The sequence below is a fragment of the Neophocaena asiaeorientalis genome, unplaced genomic scaffold (genome assembly GCF_003031525.2).
Source record: "Neophocaena asiaeorientalis asiaeorientalis breed wild unplaced genomic scaffold, Neophocaena_asiaeorientalis_V1.1 scaffold26, whole genome shotgun sequence".
Taxonomy (NCBI): Eukaryota; Metazoa; Chordata; class Mammalia; order Artiodactyla; family Phocoenidae; genus Neophocaena; species Neophocaena asiaeorientalis.
Window position 1 is genome coordinate 10,402,736 of NW_020173108.1, and position 11,135 is coordinate 10,413,870.

General features: G+C 40.5%; 1 non-coding gene and 1 pseudogene across 1 annotated transcript; both read left to right on the forward strand.

Moving 5' to 3' along the window:
• Positions 1-251: 251 nt before the first annotated feature.
• LOC112398669 (PR domain zinc finger protein 14 pseudogene) lies at positions 252-4,587 on the forward strand (annotated as a pseudogene).
• Positions 4,588-9,222: 4,635 nt separating this feature from the next.
• On the forward strand, positions 9,223-9,372 carry LOC112398706 (small nucleolar RNA SNORA62/SNORA6 family). The gene has a single exon (XR_003003044.1). It is a non-coding gene; the product is annotated as a small nucleolar RNA SNORA62/SNORA6 family (small nucleolar RNA).
• The last annotated feature ends 1,763 nt before the right edge of the window (positions 9,373-11,135 follow it).

Sequence of the window (11,135 nt, forward strand, 5' to 3'; positions counted from 1 at the left end):
CTGGAGACAGGGAGATGCATGGCTTCTTTGAGGACATGAGAGGAAGTCATTGTGGCTGGAGTTAGTGAGTGTGGGGAGGGTCCTGTAAGGTGAGGTCAGAGAGGAAGGCAAGGATCAGCTCATGCAGGGGTTGGTAGCCATGTTAAGAATTTTATCTTTATTTTGACAGGTATGGGAAGCCATTAACTGGTAGAGCGTGACGGTTCCCTCTGGAACAGATCACTCCATCTGCAGAATTCAGTAAATATCGGATGGAGGTAAGAGTGGGTGGCTGAGATTGGTTCGGAGGCAACTTGATATAGAAATGAGAAATCGAGAAATGAAGTGTTACATCCCTTGACGGAATATTGAGTCCACTGCTTTATCAAGTCTGTTAGCGAGAAGTTCTCATTTTGGGAACTGATGGGGCTCTTTATCCCGATCCACAAAGAAAATATAATTAGAGCTATGAATATGAATGTGATTGTTAAAGATCATGTCAGTAAAGAAAGAAAAGAGGGCTAAAGAAAAACACCTATATTTAAGGGCTGGGCATTCATACCACAAATATGTATTGTGTTCACTATGTGCCTGGCACCGGGCTGTGAGTCATAGTCAAGCAGGCAGAAGAAATTAGTTGGAGACAAAAGACGAGAACTCTGAAAATGTGGAGTAACAAACATCAAAGAGTAAGAAAGTCTCGAGAAGAAAGTGTGGCCAGTGGTTCAGTTGCTGCAGAGGCAGAAAGTGAGATGAATGCTGACAACTTTGAGTCTGGATTAGACTCCACCCTACGTGGCACAGATTAGAAATTCAGGTTAATAAACCGACTTAGGGGGATTGCATATAAGGAACTTGACCAAACTTTCTCCCATTTTGGAACTTTAAATTATAGGCAGAGAAGACTTGATATGTGACATTTCACTTTATATCTCACTTCCTTGAAACCCATCTATTCCACCTATGGAAAGAGGGCTGTACATCCCCAGTCCTGCCATGGCTTTCAGACAAGAGCAGAGATGTTGTAATTTGAGGCTGACAGCAAGATGACCCCTACAGGGTCACTACAGTTTCTGTCTTGTGCCAGATCCTCCTGCTGAAAGATGGAGGTGCCATGACGTTAAATCAATGTAGTGAGTGATGTGGAGATTTGAGATGAAGCTAAACATAGCTTCCTTTGATTTTACCTTTTCATTTTTTTCTGGCTGGATGCCACTTTAGTAGAAGAATCACCTCTGGATAAATCATCTCTTCAGGCTTGCTATTCTAAGCAAATGACATTATGCTAAGAGGATCAGAAGGGCCTGAATGTTAATTGTGTTCATTTAGGGTTCCATGTAAAGTTTTTATTGAAGAAAAAAGACTCCCTATGAAATTTATGAAGTAGCAGAAACAAACACTCCTATTAGAAATATTCAGAAAACCATGTCACCAATTACAGATTTATTTACTTATTTATTTTAAAGTTTCAGGTTTTTTTTAAATAAATAAATTATTTTTGGCTGCTTTAGGTCTTCATTGCTGCGTGTGGGCTTTCTCTAGTGTGGCGAGCAGAGGCTAATCTTAGTTGTCGTGCATGGGTTTCTCATTGCCGTGGCTTCTCTTGTTGTGGAGCATGGGCTCTAGGTACACAGGCTTCAGTAGTTGTGGCTCATGGGCTCTAGAGCACAGGCTCAGTAGTTGTGGTGCATGGGCTTAGTTGCTCCGTGGTATGTGGGATCTCCCCAGACCAGGGCTCGAACCCGTGTCCCCTACATTGGCAGTCGGATTCTTAACCCCTGTGCCACCAGGGAAGTTCCCCAATTACAGATTTAGCACCAAGTAACTCAGTAATGGAAATCAAAGTTATGAAAGAATAACATTAATTTGAGGTGAATAATATCCAAAATTTTATTTCCGATAATTTAAGAAATGGATGAATCTGTTGTGTATTGCTATGTAACAAACCACCCCAAAATTTAGTTGTTCAAAACAAGGACCATTTATTGAGGACAGGATTCTTTGGGTGGGCAGTTTAGGCTGAGCTCAGCTGTGAAGCTCTTCTAGTCTCAGCTGGAAATTTCTCATGTATCTGCTGGTCACTGCCAGTCAGCTGCTTAGCTCTGCATCTGGGGATTGCCTGGGACAATGCGGGTGAATGAGCTACATGTCTCTCATCAACCAGAAGGCTAGCTTTGACTTGTCCATATGGCCATTGGGCAGGGTTCCTAGAGAAAGAGTGGAAACTTGAATGCCTCTTGAGGTGTGGCTCAGAATTGGCTCAACAGCCTTTCAGCCAAAGGATGTCCAAGGTCAGCTCAGATTCAAGGGGTGAAAAAATAGACTCTATTGATGCAAGGGGCTAACTGCAAAGTTAAACCATACGGGAGAAAAAATTTTGGCCATATTGCTATCTATCACAGATTCTGAATCATTTTTATCCTATTTGAATCACATATTGGTAGATAAAATGTATAGTATTTGAACAATACTTTTGGAAGGGGAAATGTCTTTATTTTTAGCTTTGTTGGCAGTTTCAAACTAGGACCTCCCTCACAGCAACCAGTCAGGATGAGATTTTATTAACAGAATATTTTTTACTTCATTCTTGTTTCTGTAACTATAAAGAAAATCCTCATGTTTTCAGTGGCTGTTAGTCTAGGTGTGTGTGATATAACCAATCACAGACAAAGCAGGATTTCTTAGTGGCAAGGAACACTACCTAGCTGCTGGCCTGGAAATCCTTTATAAAGAGTTCAGAATTGCCATTGGGAAAAGGGCATTTACTTGACAAATGGTGCTATTTCCATTTTTGTCTGTCCAATTTTAAATTTCCTCTTATTAAAATGGCAAATTCAGGCCCTGGAATAAATTGAACCAATGAAATACATAACTGGAAGATACACACTTCACCACTTCACTCTGTAATATGTAGACATCTTATGGATGCAAGGACATTTCATGGAAAGGGAGTTTTAAAATTACTTTGTATGCATATAGAGAAAACAAAACTTTTTGATGTCTTGGCTCAAACTGAATAGGATCTCACTTAATAGCCCATGTAATACTTTAAGATGATTTATTATTATGCTAATATTATATTGTAATATTTATTAAGCATTGGAAGTATGCAGAATACTAGCTAGTCCACATAAAAGATCCTGATGAATTTCAAGGAAAAGGGCTAAGAAAAGCACTCTCCTAATCCATAGGAACGGAGGGTAATTCAGAATCTAGATGAACCAATAAATCCTATTTAATTTAGTATACATCATATGGCCCCAAAAAGGTAGACTAATGGAAAATAAGAGTGATAATCTTTGATTAAAAGGTAGTCATTTTAACGGCACACCAGACTTGAGTTTAGAAAGAGTCATTTCAGTAACATAGTTCTCATTTTAAGTTTTGGAGCGCTCGGCTGCTGCGCTCTCAAAGAGAGCGCTCTGAGGATGGCCCCAAACTCGTGAACCAAGAGGGGAAGGCATCTCACCATTACCACTTCACCCAGGAAGACCTGTACTTAGTTCTATATGAGGTCATCCCCAGCCCTCAGAACTCCGCCCACCTGCACCAGGCAATTTCGGGCCTCCTGGTCCCCACAGACAGCTCTGGGTCTGATTCTCTTCCTCAGACTCTGGATAACAACTCCCTTCAGCTACCAGAAGGTCTCTGCCTCAGACGGACGAAATTCGGTGAAGTGGCACATTTTGGTATGTTCTTCAGTAGCCCTGTCACAAACAAAAGAGTCAGGTTTGGGCCCTTTCAGGGTAAAGTGGTCAACACCAGCTAAGTCAGGACGTATGGGGATAATTCCCTGATGTGGGACCTCTTTGAAGATGGTCGTTTGAGCCACTTTATTGATGGAAAAGGGGGTGCAGGGAACTGGATATCCTATGTCAACTGTGCTCCTTTCCCCATGGAGCAGAACTTAGTTGCCGTACAATGTCAAGGGCAGATCTTTTATGAAAGCTGCAGGGAGATCTACCAGAACCCAGCGCTCCTTGTGTGGTATGGAGATTGCTATGAGACGTTTTTGGACATTCCCGTGAGCCTGCAGGTCATAAAGCAGTGGAACCAGGCATCTGGGCCCTCGGAAGAGTCTGCAGAAGGGTACAGGTGTGAAAGATGTGGAAAAGTATTTACCTACAAATATTACAGAGACAAGCATCTCAAGTACACCCCATGTGTGGACAAGGGTGACAGGAAATTTCCCTGTTCTTTATGAAAACGATCCTTTGAGAAGTGAGAACGGCTCCGGATCCATATCCTTCACGTTCATGAGAAGCATCGGCCTCACAAGTGTTCTGTGTATGGGAAATGTTTCTCTCAATCTTCCAACCTGAACAAACACATGAGAGTCCACTCTGGAGACAGACTCTACCACTGTGTGTATTGTACAAAGACGTTCACTGCCTCTAGTATACTCCGCACACATATCAGGAAGCACTCCGGCGAGAAGCCCTTCAAACGCAAGTACTGTGCCGAATCTTTTGCGTCCCATGCTGCCCACAACAGCCATGTCCGACGCTCACACAAGGAGGATGGCGCCGTTCCTGTTATATCTGCGGAAAAACCTTCCCAGATCAAGAAGCCTTCTACTCCCACATGAAGTTTCATGAAGACTGCTAGCCCTCAGAGAGTTTGAGGACAGTGCCTCTGTATTTCTGTCTTGATGTTTCTTGTTTATGGGTGTATCTTACAAACAAATGATAGTTAGATTGAGATGAGAAACAGAATGGTGGAACTGACCAATTAGCAGAATTTACCAGATTTCTTGACTGTGGTTTTAACAGCTTTCACAGAAACATCTTTCACAATTTCTAACAAGAATGGAGTATTGCTGAATTCACCTAGAAATAAAGAAAGCTGGCTGTTAATAGTGCTTAAAGGTCTGGAAACTCAACATCAACCCTGAAAGGGACTATATTTCATTTCAGGGACTGGGAGTAGAGTCTTTGATTAATTGCGATTAAAAAAAAAAGGAGGCTTTTTCTCTACTATTTGCCCCGGGCCCGCAATTGTAATATGTCTGTGGCCATCATCCCCTGTTATATTTCTTAACAGAATAAATTCTTTAAAAATCCAAAAAAAAAAAAAAGTTTTGGCCAATAATCCTCTGCATTATTATCTGATGTTCTAAAATCACAAGTTGCAGTGGTTTCTATAGAGACCAGCTTTATAACTGTTATTCCAAACTACAAAATGAAATGCCTTTAAAAAATTATACCCTAACTGTAACTTTATGACATCACAATAAAATTTACAATGTTGGCATAAGGTATTTGGAAGTCTCAGACTAGAGTTATAAATCTGCAGTAAGAGGACAATTTTCCTAAAAAATAAATAATATACTTTAAAAACCATCTCTACCATGGCCAAGAAAAATGGGAAAAAATTTGAGACAATTATTTAGATGACTACAAAAAAAAAAAAATCCACACTCCAAAATATCCCCTGAGGCTTTTATGTAAAAAATATGCACATAATTTGAGGAAAGAGTTTCTTAGTTTGCCGTAATTCTATTTTGCTTAGCCAGTTTAGATCTGGGGAGAAAAAGTAAAGCCAATGCTAAAAAGGGGCTTAGAAACAGCATTTCCTATTTCATGAAATCATGCTTACTGACTAAGGGTTATCCTCTGCTCGTCTTTAAATAGAATTCTCACAGAAGTTGATGAAAATCTTGGGTGAACATTGATTGAAAAATAAGTTCTTGAGCTTCCCTGGTGGCGCAGTGGTTGAGAGTTCGCCTGCCGATGCAGGGGATACAGGTTCGTGACCCGGTCTGGGAAGATCCCACATGCCGCGGAGCGGCTGGGCCCGTGAGCCATGGCCGCTGAGCCTGCGCGTCCGGAGCCTGTGCTCCGCAACGGGAGAGGCCACGACAACAAGAAAAAAGTTCTTTCTCTGTCTGTATATATGCTCATAAATATGCTACATGTGTATGTACATAATGGTATCAATTAAATTTTTAAAAAGATGTTCTAGCCCCCTTGCGGGGGGGTGTCTCTAAACAAGTAAAAAATGCAAAAGCACACAAATTTACATGCTTTTTGGATGATGGTAGTTGTAGCTGGTGGGAGAAAAGTATCCTAATTATTAGTTTATATATATTTGAGAAAAAAGTACAGGTTAACTTTATTTCTGAAAAGTCTACATATATTCTTTTTATTTAAATAAAGGTATGCTGCAGATATCTATGTTGCCATTGTGATAAAACATAAATACAAATTTTTATTTATTTATTTTGTAATGTGCATTCATGGTAATCTGTATTCCTTTAAGCGAGGAGTGTAATGTTATTTAATAATTCACAAAGACCATTTTAGGATAGTATACTTAGTTGATTGATTAGATTTTTAAAATGCAGATAGATTTTATTTGGTAATTTTTATTTAAAAATTTGAAGAGGGGAAATACAGAGCTGTAAAAGTACATACATGTTCAAATAGTAAAAGACAAGACAAACATTTTTCATGGGAATAATATTACCTACCAATATCAGCTTTATGGTTGAATATTGGCCACATAGCTCTATGGTATATATACTGAAGTCTAGCTAATGAAAAGTGATGTGGAAATTGAATCAACCAGTTCTTGTTTGCTTCTTTTGAAATTATATGTAAGCACATACACATTTGTAATACACAGAAACATAACACATATTTACATGTGTGCCTAATTATTTGGTTTAGCTGTTTATCAAAATGACTGCTCAAAATTCTGTATGTTTAAAAAGTTTGCTATGTAGGTCTTATTTAAACTATATTTTGAAATGAGCAAAACAACACATAGGCAATTCATAAGTAAGAAATTCTAAAAATGCCTCTTTAAGGATATTTCAGCAACTTGTAAAACTGCTTCTACTTATGCACAGACTTCAAGAGAAGGCATGCTGGGAAGCAAACTCCAGGAAGTGCCAGAAAATTAAAGAGAGAATGAGGAAAAGTGGAAAATTCGTGATGGAATTTGAAGGTCACAAGCTGAAGGTAAAGACATGGTACTCTATTTAGTAGAGGTTTTTTTTCCTCCCTCTTTTAGGCTGCACCCAGGAGAGGCAACTAGATCAGAAATAGAAAAGGAGCATTTCCTAAGGTCTGTAAGGAAAGAAAAGCTAGTGAAGAGTTATTCCTAAAGATTCTGAGAAAACTCTTATAAAAGGGGGTAAAGAAGAGAGGAGGCTTCATTAAGTAACTTCAAATAGTCTGTGCACAGGATAGCTGGGTGACAGTTTGGTGATAGAACCTGGGTTCTTAGGCGTTTGGAATGAATTCTAAAGTTCTGGGAAGATAGATAGCGGAGTTAGCTTAAGTACCATTATGTTAGTCACCTGTTAGAAAGTTTTTTCATCTAATTATCATTTTTTTAATCTTTGATCCTGAGTTTATTTCCTTTATTATTTCTTCTGGGTATAACTGCTATATTAGACGAGAGTTGCTTAGTCTGTGGACTGTGGGGTTTGATACACCAGCTTGTTTCATTTATTTATCTGGACACTTGACTCAATAGATCTCCACTTCTATCTGGAGGCAGCTAATACAAAAAGGAAGTCCAGACTAGTCTAAAAAGGAAGACTAATCCATATTTAAAAGTAAGCTTTGCACTGCAACCACGTCTTGGAGATGGTATTCTGTTTTGTGCTATGTGAAAATTATTTTTATAGTATCACTTCATTTTAATAGAGAGGATCATGAAATTCAGTTCTTGGAAGTATTAACATTCCTGCCTTCCTGGATAGCTGGGACATTTCTCCTAAGTACAGAACTTACTTTTTTTTTTTTTTTCCTGAAATATTGAACTCATTAAGGTAAAAAGAAATTACCTAGATTAGTGATTCTCTATTCTCTATGCTAATTAGAATTCCCTGGAGAGCTTTTAAAAATTACAGATCCAAAATCCCGGCCCCTAACCTAAAACAGGGAGTGGGGCCTTGGCACGTTCTTTTTTAAAAAGCTCTCAAGGTGATTCTAACTCATAGCCAAGGTTAGAACACCCACCTAGATAGTTCAAGGCCAAAAAATAATAAACAAACAAATAAATAGAAAGATAAATCCCTATCTGTATTTTAATTTGAAGCATTGCTTCAGTGTCATTTTTTCAGTGTCATTTGTTTTAAAACCACCAGTGCACTCGGTTACTGGTAGCTTTAAATCCAAATATATTTAGAATATAGCTAAGCCCTTTTACAGTCCATTTCCAACCAACTTTTCAGGTCTCAGCTCCCTACAACCCTCTTTCAATGTTGTTGAACTCAAAGCATTTGAACACTCCCTGCACCTTTATTCCTCCATGATTTAGCTTCTTGCTGTTTTCTCTCTGACATACTGGAACCTCCTTCTGAACTTGGCAAAACGCTACTTATCCTTTAAATAGCCAACTTTAGAGTCATTGCCTCTGTGACACTGGGTTAATCATAATTATTTTCTATAATGCTGATTTGTGTAAATTCAAATGACTTCAATATTTTCCTGAGGAGACAAAGCCACATTATCTAATGGTACGTATACTTAATAATACCTCTCTTCAAACTTTATCTAAGTGTGTATCTGTCATATTGCTGCTTAGTTACTCCAATATCAATAATTACTTAGGTATATAATCCCAGAAGGAGGCATTTGATTTAAGTTTATGAATTATTTCTCCTAGACATTTGAATTATGTTCTGAACAGTTGCAAATTCCAATGTGTTTTATTCCAGCTCCCTGAATCATTTTAAGGAAAACCATCATGTATGCTTTTCTTTTTCTGCTTAAAATGTGACTATCCAGACTTTAAAACAAATTGGAAATATTTAAAATATCACAACATCCATATTCTTTTGATATATTGATTTTTCACATTTGCTTACAGTATGTGTTTTAAATAGGAAATAAGTGGATATGATTTCTTTTTCTTCACTCCTTTTGGCTTTGATGCCACAGGAAGCCAGCTTGCTAACTCCCTGATACCTGATATTTCCCTGACTAAAAAGTCTCTCCGATGAGAATCAGCATTTTCCCCAAGATAGGAGTCATGAATTCTCATCTTCCTAAAGATACATATGTCCCTTAAAAGGGTCCAGAATATTTCCTGCAAAACTGTCTGTCATAGGAGCACCTATTAGAGCTACTATCAGAAAGACTGAGGGAAGAAATGCATCCTTCTTACAACAGAAAAAAAAAGTGCACCCTAAAATAGACCAAGAACTTGAACATCAGCAAAACTGGGGGTGTGGGGGGGAATCAGATAACGCTTTAAGTGAAAATTTGATTTAAAAAATTAAAGCTTACTGCACATTGTTAAAGCTTGGAGTTGAGGCCCCTGGACGATGAACTCACAAGTGTAGGTAGTGTGCTACATGAGGGGCAAGTTTTTCGCTAACATCGCAAGGGTCTCTGGCCCGATGAGTGGAGTTTGATAGTAATACTTGCTACAAATGTAAAAAAAAAAAAAAAAAAAATTAAAGCTTATCCTTCAGTTCTCTAGCTTAAGTTTTCCGACTTCTCACTGTTGGAATTTTGTGAAATATACAGATGGTAGAGAAGAATTTGTGTTAATATTCTGAATTTACATTTCTTACTTTAGGAAGGTGTTTGGTTTGTTAGGGTGGTCTGTAGTGCAATCTATAATTACACAGATTGCAATTTATATCTACTCACAAAACAGAAGAGTTACTTTTCTAGGACAATTTCAGGTCTCTGCAGATAGGAAAAATTTCTGTAATTGAGAAACTACTCAACTTCTAGGCAAGAGCCCGTAACATCCAGGTAATCCCATGCCGATATGGACTCTTCCTTTCCTCTCAAATCGGTATTGCTCATGACCCCAGATTCTCCATCAAACTCAATCCCGGCTGAACTACAGGTAATAGCCCCGCTGGGTGCGGAATGCAGGCCAACCACTGGAGGGCGTCTGGACGCTTCCAAACAGCTCCGAAGCGCCTGGAAATCTAGAGCTCGAGGACTGGAAAGCGCAGGAGGAAGAACGTGATCTTTGATTTTATTGGGCTAATAAGTAAAGGGAAGAACAGGCAGGTTTGGGAGCAAAAGTACGCTGTTTTCTTTCTTGGGATTAGCCCTTCTTGCTGAGGCAGCAAATTCCCTAGAGAGTTAGAGAGACTAATACCACTCAGGCCCCAGCCCGCGGAGCCCCATGAGGGCGAGTCTCGATAGTATGTAGCCCCGCAGCGCCGGGCGCCTGGCTAGCTTCCCGGGCGCTGGAGGACACCGGCACACGTCCCGAGGCGCGAGGACCGCCTCGCTGTCAGGTGATCGCCCGACGGTGGCGGCCGAGGGCCCGAGGCACTGCAACCTGCTCTAGAAACCCGGGAACGCAAGGCCTTTTCCAATAATAAAGGAATTCCTTCCCTGACCTCCATTTCTTCCCCCACCGGGTTCGTTCAAAGCATTTATCCTTTGGGGAGTGGGCAGTGAACCAACCTCGGAGTTGAAATAGAAAAGGTGTACGGTATTTCGGGTGGGCTCCCCTGCCGCATTCATTTCCTCCCTGCCGAAGATTCGCACTGAATTGTAATCACTTTACCCTGTGATTTTCTCGATCTAAAAAAAAAATGTGTTTTCAAAGCATCACTTTAAAGAAAAGTCTTGCTTCCTGCTCATGAACCTTTAAATCCCTGGTAGGAAGAGGGGAGTTGAAAGGCACATGAGAGATGCTCAGGTTTTCAGATATCCCGGCGCCGGGCAATGCGCCTTGTGAAGAACAGGACAGAGATTTCCAAAAACACGTAGTCACTGTCGTTGCCTGCCAGCCGGCTGCTGGGACTGCGTGTCACTTGAGGGGCCCTGGAGACAGATTTCGGCTCTCCGGCTACAGGGTGGGAACCGGTTCCTTTGTAACTGAAAGACCCTACCCTCAGCTAAAAAGATGTCAAATCATTCCTCAGGCCAGACGGAATTCAGCATCCAAAGGGTTACACGCGGCTGCCGGGTTCGGGCGGAGGAGAGGGCGCCTCAGCACTCCCAGTAATTCAATTAGTCAGGTTTCTGGAAGGTGGGGCCCGGGAGGGGGGTTAGGAGGCGTGGGGAAGGGAGGAGATTAGGAAAACGCCTCTTTCTCGTGGAGCAGACCAATCCGGTTGGAGTAAAGAGGGAAAAAAACCCCGATCTGTAAGCAAACAGCAGGCCTTTCCCTGACTGGCTGCTCCAGCCACCCCCCCACCCCTTTTCCAAGTAAACTGTGAG